Source organism: Parasteatoda tepidariorum, chromosome 7 (genome assembly GCF_982258835.1).
Source record: "Parasteatoda tepidariorum strain Cologne lab strain chromosome 7, Ptep-v5.0, whole genome shotgun sequence".
In the NCBI taxonomy this organism is placed as follows: Eukaryota; Metazoa; Arthropoda; class Arachnida; order Araneae; family Theridiidae; genus Parasteatoda; species Parasteatoda tepidariorum.
The window spans coordinates 2391233-2413388 of NC_141761.1; the positions used below are offsets into that span (position 1 = coordinate 2391233).

General features: G+C 28.1%; 1 long non-coding RNA gene across 2 annotated transcripts in view; it reads right to left on the reverse strand.

The window, feature by feature from the left end:
• The window catches only part of LOC147806709 (uncharacterized), a 29664-nt gene extending 8361 nt beyond the window's left edge, over nt 1-21303 (reverse strand). For both annotated transcript variants that reach the window (XR_015435070.1, XR_015435069.1), the window contains exons 1-4: nt 21181-21303; nt 12968-13014; nt 4377-4433; nt 1139-1377 (exon numbers count right to left, since the gene is read on the reverse strand). This is a non-coding gene — a long non-coding RNA (uncharacterized LOC147806709). The remainder of the gene's footprint in view (nt 1-1138; nt 1378-4376; nt 4434-12967; nt 13015-21180) is intronic.
• Nucleotides 21304-22156: the final 853 nt, after the last annotated feature.

Here is a 22156-nt window from a genome sequence, read left to right on the forward strand (position 1 = left end):
ATTCATATAAGTTATTTTTACGCGTTTATTTTTCATATGCATATCTTAGCATTAATGCGTTGCCAATACCTATTTATAGTAATTTTTCGTTTGATTTACCATTACTTTGTGAACTTTTGACTTTCTTATGTGTTTACTTTCGGCTTTTAGGTTTTCTGGTTTTAAATTTCTGCTTTTAGTATTTTGCTTCGGCACTTGCCGTTTCCATGACTTTATTCTCCCCTTAAACTGGCATCTTCATTATACATGGGACATTCGAAATAAAATCTTGCTCTTGGTCAAATTCAGCACCCTCTGTCTTACCTGATGTCATCTTTGAGTGTTATCATCTCAGTGAAACTTTGGTTTACCTTAGAACATTTTAATCTTTGAAGCACTTAGCCTTGAAAGGGAAACACTTGAACTTTTAGTCGGCTATTTTATTTATTCTATTGGGCTTGTCTTAGTCTTTTTTATTTTTAATGTGATTTTTCATATTTTACCATTTGATGTTTTACCTGACCTTACTTTTATATGTTTTTACCTGTATTTTTGACACTTTTATTGTCGGTTGATTTTATCCACTTTGATGTTTTAAGCACTTTTAATCTTTATTCTGTTTTATTTTTATTTTACTTTTTCGATTTTGGGATTTTTCCTATGTGTTTTAATCTTTTTAATTTAGTACTTTTACTTTTCTGTAGTTTGGTAGTGTTTAGTCACGTGCAAACGGGTGAAACCCTTATCCGCAAGCTCCTTCGGGGGTAGGTCGGTTACTATTGGTCTTATGTATTTACTTTACACGTTTATTTTACATATATGCATTACCTTTACGAGTTTTTTTAATTAATAGTGACTTTATAATTGAGGCTGAAATTTTAAGTCAAAAAGTTGTGTCGGCGTTTTAAACTAAGTTTTTAAATCTTCTCATAAAAACTATAAGTTAAAAAAGGAGTTATTTTGTTACTAATAACCAATTTAAAATATAAATTTTAGTTTCAAGATTAAAATATTTGAGGTCATATGCTTTAACACCATAAATTATGTGTTAGGGTTAAAGGAAGAAACACACACACAATGCATTTTAATTACATTCGCGAGGATAACCTGTAAAATAATAACTTTTTGTTAAAGAAAGATAACATTTGTCAGCCATTACAGTTTTGTAGTTAATGTCCATGGAAGATGATCTTGCTTATTTCATCAGTCACTCAGTCCTTACTCAGATCACGTGGGTGACATGACTCTTTTCAGTTACTTGAATTTCATCATGTTGATCTAACATATACAGGAACAACGCAGACGGAACTATTATGACGAGGATGGTAACAGTAAAATGCCTAACAAACAGTTTTGCGACTTGTTGGTAACGAGCTCTAATCTATTTGTCTTTAGATCCTGCAATAAAAAGTGCACTGTTATTTCTACCTCGTCATAACATATTCTCACAACTCTTAAGTGAAACCCTCACAAGAACGCCATAGTGTGTGGTCAAGGGTCATCGTCTAATTTTTTCCCTCTATTATAATTGAAAAAGATCTAAACTTTATTAACGAGTGTGTCAGAGAGATTCATACGAACTTTACGAAAAATAAAAGATACTCACACAAAAGAAATAATCAATAAGGAATACATTTTTTGGAAGATCATACGTATACGAGACTAGATTAAAAAAGGGCAAACTTTAAATTTTATCACAAAATAATAATAAAATACGCAATTTTAATTTATACAACTTTTAATTCTAAACTCTTTCTTTTATACTTTACATTCTGCTTTTCATTTTATTTAAGCCTTATTTTTATGCATCACATTTCTTTGTTTTTTCTCATATTTCACTTTTTAATACGTTTTACACGTTAAATTTACTCTACGGGTTAACTTTTACGCTTTACTTTTTTATGCCTTAATAATTTACTTATTATTCTTTACTTTTATTTATCTATACTGTACCGTTTATTCTTTTGTGTGCAGTTACGCGTTCACTTTTCTAATGCGTAAAATTATGCATTTATGATATTTTCTTATAGCTTTTCGATCCTTCAATTTACTAATTCCATTTATTTCCTTTTTTGTATTGTATTTACATGATTTATTTCGTTGTTATATTTCACGCTTTTACTCTTTCAATCACTTACTCTTTCTTTCCTTAAGCGCTACCTTCAAGTTTTAAGGATCGTAAACTGGAGAACCTTGGCTAAGGGAAGATAGTCTTAGCATAGGCTTGTTGAGAAGGCCAAGGCCCATCTTGGGCTGTCGTGCCAATAAGGAGAAGAAGAAAGCGATACATTTACACTTTATGCGTCCCATTTACGCGTTATAGACTTAATTTGTACACATTTGCATGTTTGACGAGTTACTATTTTTCAAACGTTTCTTCAAAGGGCTTTTACTTAAGCATCATATTTACACGATTACTATTAATTCTTGTGTTTACTATTAATTTAACGAATTACTTTATGATTTAATTTTCGTTAATCTTACGTGTAATTAATTATATTACAAGCTTTTTTTTTCTCCCTTTCTACGTAAATTTGCAAATTTAATTTCGTATACGTTGCATTTATGTTACGAGTTATTATTATTATTATAATATATATATATATATATATATATATATATATATATATATATATATATATATATATATAAATTTTCTTAAAACGCATTTTGCTACACTTTTTATACTTTCTTTTCACTCTTTACTGTAACTTTACACATTAATTTATATTTTACTCTTTATATTTTACCCTTTACTTAACATTTTCCGCTTTATTTTAATTTTATACTTATCGCTTTACATTATTGTCTTTCGTTTCACACTTTATCTGACGCTGCAATTTATATTTCATGTTTTACTTTAACTACTTACTTTTTGCTTTATTTTCCTTTACTTTAATTCTTTACTTGACAATTTATATTTTACTTATTTTTTTAAGCTTAGTTTACGAATTTACTTCGCATTCAAATTTGTTCCTTAATATGTTTCTCTTAATACTTTCAACTTTGTAAGCATATTACTTTATTTTATATTTTTCGCCTTTTTAACGCTTTTACTTTATATTTTACCATGCTCTTTAGTTTACATTTTTTACGCTACTTTTTATTTTATGCGCTTTTTCCGCACTTTACCCTTTAGTTTATACTTTATATTCTACTGACAAGCATTTTTTTAGACTTAGTTTTCTTGACGATTTCACTTTAGTTTACTGATATATTTAGATATCTTCTTTACTATACACTTTTCTATTTACTACATTTTACATTTGATTGTACTTTCTGCTATATTTTCGACTTTCCGCTTTACCTATTTCTTTTATTTATATTTTGGCATTTTACCACATTTTTACTTTATGCTTCACTTCGTATTTTATGCTTTACTTTTCTTTTTTACTTCGCTAGTTTCTTATTTTACGTTTTACTTGATATGTTACGCTTTAAATTATTCTATAAAATACTTTGCTTTTTATTTCATATTTTGCTTTTTACTATACAATGCTTTTGACTTTATATATTAATCTTTACTTTATACTTAACAATAAATTTGGTGATATACTGCGTAATTTATATTTTACTTCATATTTCACATTATACTTCACGTTTCACTTTACCTTATACAATAATTAATGTTTTAGTTCACACAATATTTTATATTTTTTCTTTAAACTTGTCTTCATATCAAACGCTTTTCTTTCCGTTATAATATATTTTTTATTTTAATGATAATTTTCAGCTATATTTAGATTGTTTTTTTTCCTTACACTTTTACACACAATTTTACTTTGTGTTTCAAGCTTTACTTTATATTTGATGCTATAGTTTACTTCATTTTTAAATTTACTTAATATCTTACTCTTAACGTAACACTTTATATTTATGCTTATATTACTTTACGCTTTTACTTTAACTGATACTTAAGTTTGAGCAACTCTTATTCTCTAATATAATTTCTACCTTTTATCTTACGTTTTTTTATTCAGCTTACAAACTTCCTACTTTACTAAATATTTAACTTTTTACTTTATATATTTTGCGCTTTACACTACATAATTTTTTTAAGTTTTCGCTTTGCTTAGCATTATATTTACTGCATTACTAAATAAAATTTTAATTTTTGCTTTATTTTATGCTTAACTCCGAAATAAAAATCTTTCAAAAAAGAACCTCTGACCGAAATAAAAACCTTTCAAAAAAGAGGTTTTAACGCAATTAGAAGGTGTCTAACCGTTCTGAACGAAAACGATTGTTTATTGTTTGAGTTTGTGACAAACATAATGTTTAGGTTAATTTCTGAATGCATTTTGATTTAAGTATAGTAAGTGATTAATATTAATTAGTTACTATTAATATAGTGAACACGAAGATTATTAAATCCTTTGAGTGTTTATATGACTTACCTTTAAAAAACTATGATGTCACTTGGTTAGACTTATGTTTCCTAAAGATTTCGAAAGCTGAAAAAAAAATACCACATATTGATTAAAATTACATAAATATCTTTGCAACAAGATAAAAGGGTGCATCCAAACATTACTTAAGGACATGTGAGCAAAGAAGTTGTTATATTCCATGTCAACTGTCATCTATGAAAAGGTACCCCGACATAGCGTCGAGTTAACATGTCATATATACTAGTGAATTATAGTTGTAATTTTGTAGTGGTAGATACGCTACAGTACTCCCCCACCAGAATTATAGCTGTAATAGAATTCGATAACACTAGTTGCTGTATTTGTGACAGACCGGGAGTACTGCATTAAAGTCACCGGGTTTTGAACATTAGTCATGAGAGCTGTATTAAGATCATGGTAGTAGTCGCTCCTGTGCTGCTTTTAGCAGTCGGGTGATTGCAGGTTGACGTTGCGTGTGATCGAGACGAAACTCAGTAGCAACAGTACGAAGAGGTGGATAATGTTGCAGTCACAAGTAGCAAGTCAACTGTTCAATGTGGACCATCAATCGAAGTGGGCGTTGCTGCTCAGGTAGGTGCGTTCTCATCACGTCCGGGTCACCAATGTGGGGAAAGGAGCTGTTATCGTCCATGTCAACTTTCATCTATGAAAAGGTATCCCGACATAGAACACCTCCTAAATAAGAGCAGGCCTCAGCACGGGTTTCCATAAATATCCTTTAATAGTCCAAACGTATTGACATATTTCGTATTTTCAACCACTGCGCAGCTTAGTACCCTTAACGAAATGACATCTTTCTTATTTTTCATCTACTACGCAGTTAACTGCGTTAGATCGGACTACTAAATTGATCCGTGCTGAGGCCTTCCTTCTTCTAGGAGGTGATGCATAAAGACGAGTTAACATGTCTTATATATGTACTAGTGAATTGTAGTTGTAATTTTGCAGTGGTAGATACGGTAAAGACATAAAGGGGATGAGGTTTTTTAATTTGCTTATATTTATTGACCAGGGCCAGGCAGAATGCGAGCAATGTTTACGTATGTCATTTAAATCACATAATAATTGCAAGTTGCTTTTTTTTTTAAAGAAAATATTATAATTTGAAAGAATTACACTTGAAACAATTTCAAACTTTAAATAAAATTTTGGAGAGCGAAACAATTTGGACAAAAATTGTTTTTCTGTGTTTCAGAGTTCAAGAGTTTTAGGCATTTCAGAAAAACTGCAAAGATTTCTTAATAATATTCTTCTCAAAATGTCATAAAATGAATATCTATTGTACTATTCTTTTGAAAAGTTACATAAAATGAAATTCTAAAATTAGATTACTTCAGGAAAAGTGAAAATTAGAGCTTCTTCGATAACTTCTTTGCATCATTTTTAAGCATTACTTTTTTTTAAGCTTCAGTATACCCACATATTACTTTATACCCTACTTTTCTTTGTGAGTTACTTTTGCATCAATTTTACGCGTTAATTTTCGCACGCGTTACAGTCACTCGTTGTTATATTTCCGGCGTAACTTTCCTTTTTTTATTTTTGCATAAATTTGCTAGTCTTATTTCTTATATTTATGAATTTACTTTGTTATACATAACGTTTCTTTTATTCTTTTTTATGTGCTACGCTTTAAGTAATATTTTATATGATATTTTGACTCGTTTACTTCTATCATTCTTTATTTTTTTCTGCTTTAATTTGGACACACATATTATTTGATATTTTATTCTCTACTTTTCTTTATATGTTACTTTAACTCACTCTTTTGCTATGTGTTTTATGAGTTACTCTGTTTTAAGCGTTATTATCTTTACATGCTACTTTTCGTGTCATTTTATTTTTTTTTTATAACTTATTTTCACTTTTACACATTATATTTTATTTTGCGCGAATCTTTTTTATGCGTAATTTTTATTAGTGCGTTAGATCTATTTACGAGTTAGTATTCCCTTCTTATTCTTTACAATTTACACCATCACTTTATTTTGACTTAGTTTTACTTTACTTTTGCTGTAGTTTTCATTCTTTTCGGCAAACGTCCTTTAGAAAAAACGCGGGTACTTTTCTAATGCGCTACTTTTATTTGTCACTTTTCATATGTTTTACTTTAACGCGTTATTATATTTTGCTCCTTACTTTTCTTACTAAGTTACCTTTGAGAATTTGCTATTCTACAGTGTTAATGCAGTTTTTTCGATTATTTTCGCCAAAACTTCCTTTAATTTTTTACCTTATGCATTATTTTTCTGAGCATATATTTTTACAAGTTACTTTTACACAATTTTCGCATCATTTTTACTCTTTACTTCTCTTTATACTCAATTCACCTATATTTTACTTTCCTTTAAGTGCTAATTTTTGTTCTCTTGCATTACATTGTGTTTCCTTATGCGTTACTTTACTTATGTATTAATTTCATGATAAAATTTTTGCACTTGTTACTCTTACGCGTAGTTATATTTCATGCGTTACTTTTCTTATGCGTTTTATTTGCGTGCCACACGAGTTCCTCTTATACGTTGTTGTAAATTATGAGTTACTTTCCATTATGCGTTGCTCTTTCGCGTTTACCTTTCCTACATTTAATTTTATTAAGCAGTAATTTTACGCGTTTTTTTTCCTTTCGTGTTACTTTTTCTTATACTTGTTTCTTTCATGCATTAGTTCTATTTATGTGTTACATTTGAGCGCTTTTATTATCTCTTGAATTTTTTAATGCGTTACTTTAACGCATTATTTTTTTGCGATTTAAATTGCAGTTTTTACTTTATATTTCACACTTTAACTTTTATGATTTCCTTTTGTTTTGGATTTTTTTCTTATGTATTACTTTTTCACGCTTTGCTTCACCAAGCCTTTCTTTAGTTTCTTCTCCGTTACTTTTACTTTCTCGATGCTTTATTTTAAATATTATCAACTATATGTTTCACGTCAGTTTCTTGTATGCGATAATTTTATCTTTATTTTTAATGCGTTATTTCTCATTTTACTTTTCGCAAACGTTATTTTAACTTCCAAACGTAAACAGGTCATACACTATTTTTAAGCGTTTTTGTATTTGATGGGTTACATTTCTTTTACTAATTTTTCTTTCTTATACATAGCTTTTATGCATTTGCTTTTCTTATGTGTTACTTTTACGCCCTATTATATTTTACGTTTTTACTTTATGCGTTACCTTAACTTTAAGCTCGTTATGTTTGCTTTACTTTATGCTTACATTTAAGCATTTACTTTGCGTGTGTTACTTTTACTTTAAGATTTAAATTTTTTGCGTTATATTTCCTTATGTGGTATTAAACATATTTTTACTTTTCTTTTTGCAATACCTTTAAACATTTACTTTTATTATGAATTACTAATATTTTGGGACGTTGCTTTTCTTTATGCTTACACACATTTTACTTTAGATTCCATTTTTTCTTGATGTATTAGTTAAACGAGTTTATTTTTCTTGCGTATCACTTTTACTTTTTCACATTGATGCATATTTTACTCGATACAATCTTTTACGCTTTCATTTTCGTTCGCGCTTTACTTTCAGGCGTTTACTTTTTTATGGGTTTCATTCAATTTTACGCTTTTTTTTTTGCTTAAAATACACACTACTATACTTTATATTAGACACTTTACTATTCTTATACCTGATTTCTACGCGATCATTTTCACGCCATAACTTTTATTATGCAGTTACTTTACGCATCATTTACTTCGTTTATGCGTTATTTGTTGCTTTTGGGCATAATTTCTATTAATAAACCTTACTGTTTTCGTTATTATATATTACGAATTGCTTTTACGTGTTTCCACATATTAAACTTTATTTTTCTTCATTCTCTACTTTTCTTATTCGTAACTTTAAAGTGTTCAGGATTTTCATGCCTTTCTTTTCCTCACAAATTTCGCTATTCGTTACTTTTACGCATTTACTTTTATTTTGCGGTTATTTTTATGATTAATTACTTCGTCTTTTTTCTGTTACTTTTACGCTTGTTAAATTTTACGCGTCCGTTCTATTCATGGGTTACCTCTACGCGTTAATATATGTATGCGTTATATTCCTTCATGATTAAATTTTCTTTTTCGTTATGCGTTACTTTATCTTTTACTTTTCTTATGAGTTTGAACTACTTTCACGCTTTATATCTCATGCGTTTATGTTATACATACGCTAATTCTACTTTTTTTTTCCCTTATGGTTTACGCTTATGCGCTTTTTTCTTAAATTATACATCTTATTCTTCTTATGTTTTACTTTTTCTATACGCCTGCATTTTAATTACGAGGTACTTTTGCGCTTTATACTAAACTCAGTGGCGCGACAGCCCATGGAGGGCCAAGGCCTACTATGTCTATCTCAGTTTTCTTGACCTTGGGCTTTTGCGCTTTATAAACGTAGCTTTTCGTTATATCTTATATTTACTTTGTCTTATTTTTACTATTGCTGTACACCTTTACTTTAGTCTTCGTATATTTTACGCGTTTTATTTTCACATGTGTTACTTCTGCGTTTAAGCGTTATTTTTCTTTATGCTTTAAGTTTATTTTATATTTTACACATTTCTTCATATGTTTCTTTTACACGTTTAAATTTTTATGCGTTACTTTAACTTTAGTTTACACAATGTTTTTATTACATACTTTTTCGTGTTACTCTTGTTCTCCAAGTTGCTATCTTTTCCCCTTTCTTTTCTTATCACGTAGTTTTACTTTCCATATGCACGAATATACCTTTTACGCGTTGTATTTTATTTCAAGCTTTATTCAAGTTGATCAATATTTATGAATTACTAGTTCTTATGCGTTACATTCTTTTTACGCAACATTTACGAGTTTTTTCTATAATGGGTCATTTTACGTATTTATTTTTATCATGTTTTTTCTTTTCTCTTAATAATTTTACGTTATTATTTTACGCGTTAGTTCTATTTATGCATTATTATTTTTCTATTCTTTACAATGTCCGCAATAACCATTTATGCTTTATTTTAACGCGTTTCGCTTACTCGTGCATTTTTATCTATTACTAATTTTAAACTCTACAATACTTTTTGTGTTACTTTTAAGTTTAAAATAAAATTTCGCAAAAAAAAAGTATAAAGAGTTATTATGTGTCACACGCTTACAATTCTTTTGATATTTTTAATTTAATGCGCTATTATAGTCAACACGTTTTTTATAGTTAAGCAACTTTTTCTTCCACGCGATATTAAATTTTCACTTAACCCTCATTATTGCTTACATTTGCAATTGCATACACGCTAATTTTACTGGTTTTAGTAAATTACGAGTACAATTTCATTATGCGTTATATTTTCGCGTTTAGTTTTGTTATTTGTTACTTTTACGCTTTTTTCTTTGTTATGCAGTAATTTTAAACATTTATTTACGTAATATTTATTTTACTTGTCGCTTTCACTCATTAGTCCTATTTACGCGTTATTATACATTCGCTTTACTTTCCTTATGCGTTACGTTTACGCGTACCCTTTTCTTATGTGTTCTCTTTCTGGTAATTTACAAATTTTGCATTTGCTTTACATACCTTACGTTAGTTTTTTAAGCGCTATTTTTTTCTGCTTTAATTTACATACATTAATTTACCTCATTTCTTACACTTTAATTTTCTGGATGCGTTATTTCTACGCTTTATTTTATGTGTTTTTTAACTTACAGACATTATTTAAACAGGTTTTAAGCTATTTTTGCACGTTATGATATTTTACCTGAAATTTTAATTTTTGATTTTCTTTAACTTATGGATAACTTTAACACGTTCACTTTTCTTTATATGTTACATTTTTAACGATATTTTAACTTTAACGAGTTATTACAAGTTTTTTCAACTCTAACTTTTCTCCCCCAAAGGATATTAAATATACGCTTTACTCCTATTACATTAACGTGGCATACGCGTTCGCGTATTAGGCATACGTGTAGTAAATTACGATTTATATTTCATTATGCGTTATGCTTTTGTGTTTATTTTTATTATTTGTTACTTTTACTATGCAATAGATTGAAGCATTTATTTGTCTAAGAGTTATTTCCTTTACTTGTTACTTTCACGGATTAGTCCTATTTATCGTTACATTTACACGTTATTATACAAACGGCTTACTTTTGTTATACGTTACTTTAAGGCGTACGCTTTTCTTATGTGTTAATTTTTATTGTTGCTTTTCTTTATAAATTTTAAAATTTATATTTTACTTTTTAATGTTTTTATTCTTTACTTTTACAAGTTCATTTTTCTTTTGCGATATTTTTAATTTAATGCATTACTATATTTTATTTATTTATTTTCTTATGCATTGCTTTTACAAGTTTTTTCGTACGGGTTTTTTTTCTTCCATGTGATATTACACTTTACGCATTTAAGAACAAAAATTTGTTTTATGAAGGAAAAAGTACTTTGTAATTGTATTTTATTCCTCTTTTATGAATTCCATTTGGAGGGCGCTCTTTTTACCTGTCATTCTACAATACGAGTTATATTTTTTATGCGTTACATTTTCTCGTTCAGTTTTCTAATTTTGTACTTTTGCCTGGCAGCAATTTTAAGCATTTATTTTGCTTATATGCTCCTTATTTATACTTGTAACTTTCACGTATTAGCTCAATTTAATCGTTACTTTTTAAGCGTTAACATACATTACGTCTTACTTTTTATTCCTTATTTTTCGCATTATGTTTTTTCGGATCGCATTATGATTTCTTATGTTTTGAATTACACAATTTTTACATTACTTTCTAGACTTTTTACCGCGTTACTTTTCGGCGCTTTTAATTTTTTACCAGTTTTTTTAGTACTCATTCGTTTTTTTCTATTACTTATTCTATGCGCTATTATTTAGACCTGAACAATATATTTTATGCTTTCACTTAATTGATTTTCTTAATTATTTTTCTTTCTTTACTGTTACTTTAACGCGTTATTATACTTCATGCTCTACTTTTCTTAAAACGTTACCATTCAGAATTCAATTTTCTCTTGTTATTACTTTTCTTATGCAGAAGTTTTAATTCTTTCCGTCAAACTTCCCTTATATTTTTAAAGCGCATTTTTCATTTATGGATTATTTTTCTGTGTATATTTTTCGCATTACTTTTATGCAAAGGCTTTCATTTTTAATAATAACTTCCTTTTATGCTTTACTTTGTCTACATTTAACTTTAGATTGTATAAGATTCTTTATGCGTTCGGCTTAAGCTTAATTATATATTACGCGATACTTTTCAAGTGCAATTTCTACTCGTATTCTTTTATGTCTCAGTTTTTCGTATGCGTGTAACTCTTTCGATGCTTTATTTTATACATTTAAACATTTTACCTTTATAGTGTATACTTTATTTTTCTTTATGCCTTACTTATACATCTTCAATTTTTGTTTCAACATTATTTTCGTTTTTCTTATTAGTATATTTCTTTATAATTTACTTTTGTGGACTACATTTGTTTTAATGTTAATTTTACATTACTTTTCTTATGCATTACTCTTTGGTGTTTTACACGTGTTTACTTCTATTAAGCGTTATTTTTACGCGTTTTCTAAAAGCCATTATTATAACACATAATATTTTAGGCGTTACTTTTCGTAAAGCGTTACTTTTAAGAATTTACATTTCCAAGACATTTCTCTTGTTGTGCAGTACTTAGACGCGTTGATCTATTTCATTTTTTGCTTTACTTTTTAACGCATTGCTTTTTTTTATGCGTTTTTACAAATTTACTTTTACAGTTTACTAAACTTACTTTCTATTTTTATTCTCTACTTTTCTTTATGCTTTATTTTTCCGTGTTTTTATACTTATGCTTTAAATTCATCTTTTTTATGCATTACTTTATCTCATTTACTTTTCTTAAGCGAGATTTTTACTTTTATGGGTAATAGATACTTTTACACATTAAACAATTCTAAATCACGCGTTATTTTTTTATGCCTTTACTTAATTAGGCATTTCTTTGACGCTTTCCATTTTAAACGTTGTATTGACGTTTTATTTTCGATTCATTTGTTTTAATTTACATACATTTTTTTTAATATGGGCTATCTTTGAGCATTTAAACTTTTTTGCCTAACATTTACCCGTTAAATTTATTTCAGGTGTTATGTTTTATGCAATACTTTTCCTTATGCGTTTCATTTATTAGACATAATCGTATGCTTTAATTAACACATTTTTTATGGTACTTTGTTTCACACTTTTCATTTTTTATACTTTTGTTAATGGATTATGTTTTACACTATACTTTATATTTCCCTCCTTACTTTATTTTTATGCTCTATAATTTTCTTTTAATTTGCCGAGCTTCACTTTATTCTACAGTTTACTTTACTTTATGCTTTACTTTTACCTTTCAAAAAAGAGATTTTAACGTAATTAGAAGGTGTCTAACCGTTCTGAACGAAAACGATTGTTTATTGTTTGAGTTTGTGACAAACATAATGTTTTGGCTAATTTCTGAATGCATTTTGATTTAAGTATAGTAAGTGATTAATATTAATTATTTACTATTAATATAGTGAACACGAAGATTATTAAATCCTTTGAGTGTTTATATGACTTACCTTTAAAAAACTATGATGTCTCTTAGATTGTCTAAAGATTTCGAAAGCTGAAAAAAAAAACACATATTGATTAAAATTGCATTAATATATTTGAAATACGATAATACAGGCCTTTCGAATATTACTTAAGGACATAACGGGGATGAAGTCACATAATAATTTCAAGTGGTTTTTTTTTAAGGGAAAAAGAATAATAATTTGTAAAAATTACACTTTTTTAAAGAAAAAGAAGAAAAAAAATTATAATTTGGATGAATTACACTTGAAGCAATTTCAAACTATCAATGAAATTTCGGAGAGCGAAACAATTTGGACAAAAAATTTTTTTATGTGCATCAGAGTTCAAGAATTTTAGGCACTTCAGAAAAACTGCAAAGATTTCTTAACAATATTCTTCTCAAAATTTCATAAAATGTATTGAAATATCTATAATACTATTCTTTTGAAGAGTTACATTATTTATTAAAATGAAATTCTAAAATTAGATTACTTCAGGAAAAGTGAAAATTAACGCAAGTTTGCGTCGTTACTTTCTTACGTTAACAGAGGATGTGATTTGCTTATTGCACGATCACATAATTAATATTTTAAGCTGTTCAGTATTTTTCGGAACCACGTTACCTTGAAAAATAAATCAGAAGTTCCACGTTCTAACTACTTTATTTAAAAAAATATTAAACTAAAATTTATTGCTCACTTTCTCAACATAAAAAAACAGCGAAAAAAAACACATCTATATTTGTAAACTTTTTTGGAATATAGTAGGGTAAACTAACCAGTGAAGGAACACTTAAGCTTAGCTTGCCTTTAAAAAAATCATAAAAATTTCAAAATTTGTAATTTTAGCTAAATGACGGTGTCGACATATTTGATATTAAGTGCAAATTATGTAAAAGTTACATAATATTGTTTTAAGCTTTTGGTGACTCAAATAATAAGTAGTAAGATAACCAAGTGAAGGAACAGTTCTTACCAGTGAATAAACACTAAATTATCCAGTGAATGAACAATTAATTTTGAGAATGCTTGATGCTCGTTAGGAATCCATAGGCCACACCAATGTCAAAAAACAAGATTTTTCTTGGAATTACAACATATAACCACAGTTAACGTGGAAAATTTTACTTTTTTTTTCAGTCATGGAATGAAATGTAAAATATGGTTGAATACAGAATTTTAAGAAATTTGTTTCCTTTTTTTTCCTCGCAGTTCAATAGTCCGTTCTTAATCATGAATGTTTATCATTGTGTAATCCGATGATGTTTTTATTATTATTATAGTCAGATAACTTTATTGATTACACTTTCCCTCCATATATTTTGAAGTCTTTTTTTTTAATTTTATAATTATTTTTTTTCTCTTCGTCATACTTTCTGCTTTAACTTTTTTTCCAGCTTTTTCAGTTTCTTTAAATTTTCGTTCTTTTTCTGAAGTTAATGAAAAAAAGTAATTTATTTCTTTTTCTTTTGATCTGACCGTACTCTTCCAAATTATTGGCCAATGCAAATGTATCTTCGAAATTTCTTTTTATTTTCCAGTACCATTTCTAGAATTCCTCGCTAGATAATAAATAAGAAAAAGGAGTTTCGAAGTTTGAGTATAATCCATCTCTCATTGACTTATATCTAGTGGGTCTTCAGCTGTACAGTCCGCAAAAAAAAAAGATATCACCCTAAATAACTTTCGTTCTAATGATCGGATTTTCACGAACTAAGTGTTCATCTTAATGGTTCCTGGGGGTGACCTCAAATATGCTAATTAATTAGTGATAACTATTAATTAAGTTACGAAATCAGACACAAAAACGTACTTTCTCTGAATAAACATATATTTTTTTTTTTACATATTTTGATTCTTAATCTTCAAAATATAGGGGGTAGCCGCAATCTGGGAAATGTGGTCCCCATAGTTTGAGCAGGAGAGCGATTCAAAGTTTGGACCCCTTAATGTTAATTTCATTTTTTGCGTTTTTAGTCATATTTTGAAAGCTAGTTAAGCAATTTAAAAAAAACTACACCCACTCATAAAACTCATTTACCCAAAGATAATTTCATGAAAAAAATAATTTTTAATAATTAATTATTATTTTTATTAATTAATTAAATTGAGGATGAAAAATTTTTGAATTATAAGGTATGCATTTTTTATACCATATTAATCTGCATATTTTTCAATTGAAAAATCTAAAGTTTCAACTGTTTTTATTTATTAGGAGCTGAGAAAAATTGAAATTAATTATTTTTAAAAAAATAATTTGGCGACAATGAAAAAATACTTAAATGGGGCGATTAATATTAAAATGTGACAAACTTGAGAGAAACTTGACTTCGCGCGCGTAGCGTAAAATTTCATTAATATTTTTTTTTGCTAATAATCGTTTGCTAATCTTTTTATTTTTATTTCTTTCAAACTATAAAATACGATGTTTCTTTTTTAGTCGTTTAATAATTTTTTTGCAATTTAGTAAAGAAATTTGAATGAAACATTTTGAATAAAAAACACTTTATTCAAGGAATGTCTAGTTTCATAAAAGCGTGCTTCTGATAGAATATGGTTATACACCAGATTGTGCTTATTTAATGTGATTATTTTTTATTTTTTGATTTTGTTTTTCAATAACTGATACAATTTCAATAATATACACGCATATGCATAGATTTGAAATAATATATTTATCAATTTCTTGAATATATATTTTATGAATATTAATAAAAATACGTAGCCAGCATTTTTAATGATCTTGAAACTTCTTTACATCTTATATATCTCCATAATCTTAAAATAAATTTGTAAATTACCTATCTGCGCGTGTTTCGCAGAATTATTTTTCTAACTTTTTAATTGAATTTTAATGCAAAATCTTATTTTTTATTCTACCATATACACCGAAGAGCTATTATAGTATGACCACCCTCTATCTATAACAATGGGCTTGCCCAGGTTTTCATGGTTTCTCGCCCAGGAACAATGTTTACATGGGGCACATTAGGACCCATAATCCTCATAGAATCATTCCTGACGTCCGTAGGCTACTTGGACATAGTTGCAGACCGGGTTCACCCATTCATGGCAACAGTTTTTCCTGCTGGTGATAGTGTTTACCAACAGGATAATGCATCATGTCATAAGGGTCGAATCGTCATGGATTGGTTCGAGGAACATTCCAGTGACTTTCAAATCATGCCATGGCCCCCAAATTCACCTGACCTTAATCCAATAGAGCATTTGTGGTCCTACTTGGAAAACCAAATTCGTGCTGCCACGTTACTCCCTCACAATGTGAGGGAATTGCAGGACCAGTTGGCGAGCGCTAGGAACCAGATACCTCAAACTACCTATCAGCACCTTGTGGAATCAATGCCACGCCGGGTGCTAGCAGTTTTGAGGACTAAAGGTGGTCCTACATGTTATTAGCAGGGTGGTCATAATGTAATGGCTCTTCGGTGTATATTATTTTCCAATAATATACTGATCAATAGTTTTAGTTTATTAATTTATATTTTCCTTTAAAATAAAATTACTTTTGAAATTATTGCTAAATTCTTATTGAAAGAAAACTTAGAATTGTTGCCAGCTATCTGAGAATTAAATCTTGTTAAGAAATTAAAAATATTCTACTGATCAAACACAATATCATTCGATGCAGAACAGCTGACTATTTACTAAGAATACTATTGTTTACGAAAAATGAAGATAAATTATTAATTTTCTTTTTTTTGTTTCTTATTTATTCGAGTAATGAAAAGTAAATGCGCATGTGGGCACAACAAAAAAAATACAACAGATTGTTTTTTTTTCTTTCTTAAATGAACAAAAAACTATGGACATACAATTTTATTTCGACGGTGAAAGTTATTCTTGTGCGCTAACTAAAATAAAGTTACCCTTTTGTTTTAAAAAGTTGAAAATATTTGCTTAAAAAGTTGTTTATATGATTTCTCAACTTTTGCACAGTTCAAAGAAATATTGCTATATCAGGAAAATGTTCGATATGCCTGGTTTTGTTAAACAACCACTAAAATTAAAAATTGTCAAAAGATTCGAAAAACGTGCTATTTTTAAAATCATCATAACAAAAATTGTTCTTTTCCTGCATTTGACTTTTTTCTACTTAAATAACTTATAATCATAGTTTTAACACACGTTTCGAAGAAATTATGAAAACAAATTTCTCCTAATATTTTGTAATTAAGAAACAAGAATATTAATGATTCATTTATAATTGTTTCATTGAACCAGAGAAGTTAATTGTTTTCGTAATAATCGGCCTTAACTATTTAACTTAGATTGTTCGGACTGGGGGTCACTTCGTGCATGTCTTTCGAGATTGAAATTTCAGTGAGAAAATGTAAAAATAACAAGAATGCGTAAGCTGGTTTCAAGTAACAAAAAAAAAAAAAAAAAGGGACAAAATCGTTGGCAAAAGAAGTTATCTCAAGAAAAGAGTGTCAGAGTTAAAAAAATATTGTAAAAACTGTAACAATCGTTACTCTTGTTTAATTAAGGGTATTATAAACCTAATTTTCCTTTAATCATATTTTTTTAAAGAACTAACGAAAGGAGTGTGTAAATAACATCAACTCTTTTTACTGCAAACTAAGCTTACTTAATATCATTTGCAAATCTTATGAAGTGCAAATTATTGTTTTGATATATTTTGCTTTGGTTATATTGATACAATATTAGAAAGCACTCTTTTTTGCGTATATAATAGTGTGAGCTGATGAAAAGATTATAACTTTTATTTTCCGGATATTTGTAAAAAAAATTTTCTTCCTTTTTTCGAAATTTTTCTCCCGATTTCTTGTGATTTTATTTTTACTATTATTTTTCTTCTTTTTCCATTTTTTATTGTTCTGTAATTTTCCCCATGTTTTCTCTACATTTTGAACTTATTTTATGAGTTCTATTTACTTGCAATTTATGCGCAATAAATAAAACTTTTTGTTTTTCTGTTTTTCTTAATTTTCTTCGTGTTTTTTTTTTGTATTCGCTTATTATGATATATATATATATATATATATATATATATATATATATATATATATATATATATATATATATATATATATATATATATATATATATATATATATATATATATATATAAATGCTTTTAAAATGCCATATAACATTTACTAAGTTTTACAATTTTATCGAAAATACATACCGTTAATTCTATAAAATTTTGTGATTATGCATCAGAATAGCTATCTTTTTTCGGGTCCTCATTTCCTTGATCATTTTTCTTCTTCTTTCCCTTACCTAAGAAGCTCGAAGTGAGGTACTAAAGCAACTAACCCTACAACTCTTCATAAATTTATAATAACTTATAAAAATTTGGTTTTAATTCAAAACTGTCACACAAATGACGTTAAAACAGCTTTAAAAAAATAAATAATGTCATATAAAAAGTTCAACGTCAAGAATTTAAAATCTTGGAGAATAAAAAATAATTTATTAATTGATTTAAATTTCCTTTTTTAAAGGAGATTAAGAAAACAAAAACAATTTGTTTTCGTTGCCGAGAAAGCAACTCGAAAAATTCTTTTGGTTGCTTAGCAACGAGAAGCACTATGTTTTCCCGTCTTGTCAATCATTTAGTTTCTTTATGGTTGTTATAAGTTATTTCTCCTTCTATGGCGAGGTAATTTGGCATATTTTTAAATCTTCGCTAGATATATAAATCCTTATTGCTAGATATATAAATCCTTATTAATCCTTATATAAATCCTTAGACCAAATTTACAACCCATTTTTTTCGAAATTTTGTCTACCCCCCTATTTTAAGGGTCTGGATTCCAAATATGTAAAAAAAAATACATGTTTATTCAGAGAAAGTACGTTTTTGTGTCTGATTTCGTAACTTAATTAATAGTTAGCACTAATTAATTAGCATATTTGAGGTCACCCCCAGGAACCATTAAGATTGACGCTTAGTTCGTAAAAATCCGATCATTAGAACGAAAGTTATTCAGGGTGATATCTTTTTTTTTGCGGACTGTACTTACCATTTACTTATGGAAACAATTGCTTTTGCAACTAACAATGCCTCAAGAGGACTTATCTCAAAATCACTTTTCAAGATACTTACATTATCAATGTTAATTGTATCAGCTTCAGTGCCAAAATTTGACTTAACCAAATGTTCCTTTTGAAATACATTCTTCCATATTGAGAAAAGCACTGGCTATTGGATATTTAGGAGATCAAACTCTTCTGTCAATGTTCCTTTAAAATTTTGCAACATAGCAAGTGAGATTTCCTTCCCAAGCTTCTGAAGAAATAGTGCATCGTTACTTTCGAAGTATGTGTTTTGTTGATAAGCTGTTTTGCTAATTAACTCTTTGCTTCTGTCTTGCATGCCTTTGTTGAAGTCAACGTTTTCTACATCGAATGGAAAAATACCACATTTCATAAAAGCATTTTAATTTCATCAGTTGATGCCTCAAAAGCTTATTTAAAAATGGATGTAAAATTCTCTCGATATATTGTTTCACAATTCTTTTGTTTTCAAGATCTAACGGGCGATTTCCCTGACTTAGGTAGAAAGCTAAACCAAAGAATTTGCTTTGATGAACAAAACTTGCTCAGTTTCAAATTGATATGAGATTTATAGCTATTCAGAAGGAGCGAAATAGGGAATTTGATAGCATTTTCAATTAGTAATTCATTTGTAAAATGTTGCTGCTGTCATCGTTTCACTTCATGAATAGCTTTTTCCAATGCAATATATAGCAGGAACTGATTCTGTATTACCTCAAAGAATTCTTCAGTAAGGAAAAACTATCAATGGAGGTACTTCTTTCTTTTTTGTTCTTGCCTAAGAGCAATAGATTATAAATCCTTATAATTTTTTGGGCCAAAGATTTTTCCCGTTTAAGGGCAGTATTCAGCTCCCGTTTCGTTCACAGTGTAAATGCAATCACTTTATAAAAGGATGCCAGGGCTACTTCCCTCCTAAAGATTCATTTAAAGTTCTTCAAACCAGTCTTTCGAATATAATTCTCTATAAGGGAAATTTTGCCTTTCGAAATTATCTTCACATTGCACTGAGTTATATGTGGATGTCGTCTTAAAAAACTTCACCCATTTTTCACCTGGATGATTGTCTTTAAATGTATTCTTCCTACCAGTTTCCGTCATGGCGTTAAAAACCGCAATAGGATATTAATTTAGATAATTATTGGCATAAAAGCCGGCAAAGAAATTTTCCATTCAAGCTTTTATTATTATATTTAGTTATTTATCGATCAGTAAAAACAGTTTTTAAAAGTGTCTAATGTGTGATGTAACCACATACTACAGTTATAAAGATATTAAATAAATAATTTATTATTATAATTCTTTAAATAAATTTAGCAATTAAATTAACATTTCGAAATCAAATTGTTATAGGAATTATTTATATAACATTTAACTGAATTTTAGGTGTCCTCCATATCTCAGAACTACTAATTATTCATGCAAAATCATATTTCACACATACTGTTCATTCACTGGTTAAAAGTTGTTTCTTGTATTTTTAACATAATTTTGATGTATAATATGACTCAAGGTAGAAGAAAACTAAAAATTTTCTTTTATTTTCATTAACTTAATCTTTATGTTCATTAAAAATCTCAGTAAAGGAACATTTGTTCAATAATTGGTTTTTCATCGTTTGGTAATCCAGTTAATAAACTCCCCCTTATTTCAGTATTTGCTTATGCTATGATGCTTAAAATAAATATAACGTAACTTCTATAACCATATTTTGAATTCTCTTTTTCACAATGACAAAAAAAGCCTTATTGTATGTAATTAATTGTACTTTAAACGGATAAATATAAACACTGACCTTATAATTTTGTCAAAGACACAAAGCGTTGAACAGATACTAACAAATTCAAAACTTTTTCCACAGAAGACAATATGATCAGGTTACCTAATGCATTGTTAGATGACTTACTATTGTTAGGTAGTAAGCTACTGTTGACAATCAATCTAAATTAAAATGTTTAAAATCTTATTTTTAAAAAGTATCTATGCAATGTTCCTTCACTGGTTGGTTTACCCCATTTATCTTTGAAAACGATCAAGATTTTTTTCTACTTTAGAAAATTTTTTCTTCTTTTGAAGGGCTAACTTTTGAACACTTTTTGTTAAAAATTAATTGTATATATATCTGCAGTTATCAAAAAGCGGGCAGAAACAAAATATACTTTACTTACAGCAAAATCTTCAAATTTCCGAAATTGTTTCATAGAACGGCATCCAAATAAATCCGGCAGTTCTACATTCAATTGAATCATCCAAACGGGCCCTTATCTATCCTAGTACTGTGTAAAATAAAGCTAAAAACAAAAAAGAGCATAGATTGTTAAATATGATTCATTTCTTAAGAGATTGAAAGCAAACTTAGAAAAATTAAATGTTTTAAAATAAATAAAAAAATGTAAGAAGCATGCAAAAACAAACGATAGGAAGAAAATGAAAACACTATAGTATAAACGGTTAAACTTAATTAAACACTGTAAAACAAGCTCAATGGACAAAAACATCATTAAAAAGATCTTATATTTTAAGCGCTATTTTTTTTCTCGCGTTTTATTTACGTGTAATATATTTTAGTAATTTACGTGTTATAAGTATTATTTTATAAGTAGTTTTACAAGCGAACTATAGTTTTATAGTTAACTATATGTATAGTTTCACGAGTTACTATTCCCTATGTTTTGTTTCTATGCGTTACTTTTACTTTTGATCTACTTCCCTGAATACTTTATACTTTCCTTTAATTTATATTTTACACGCGAATTTTCATACGCGTTACTTCTTTGCGCATTAATTTACACTCTTTCTGTATACATTTTACTTTGCTATAAGAGTTTCTTTTACGCTGTTTTTTTAATGTGCTGTTGCTTTTACTTATTAACTGCCTTATAATTAATGCGATACTTTTCTTTATGCGTTCAATTGTGCAAATTATGTGATACTTTTGGTTATCCCTTAATTTTATGCTTTTACTTTTATTTTAATTTCTCACGTTTCTCTACTTCATTACTTACTCCAAACTTTTTTTTCAACTCATTTTCTTTTTTGTAAATTTTTTCTTGTTGTGAATTTTCCTTCGTACGTTACTTTTGCGCTTTACTTAACTTACTTTTTAACTTTACAATATATTTTACTTTTTTTATGTGTTAATTT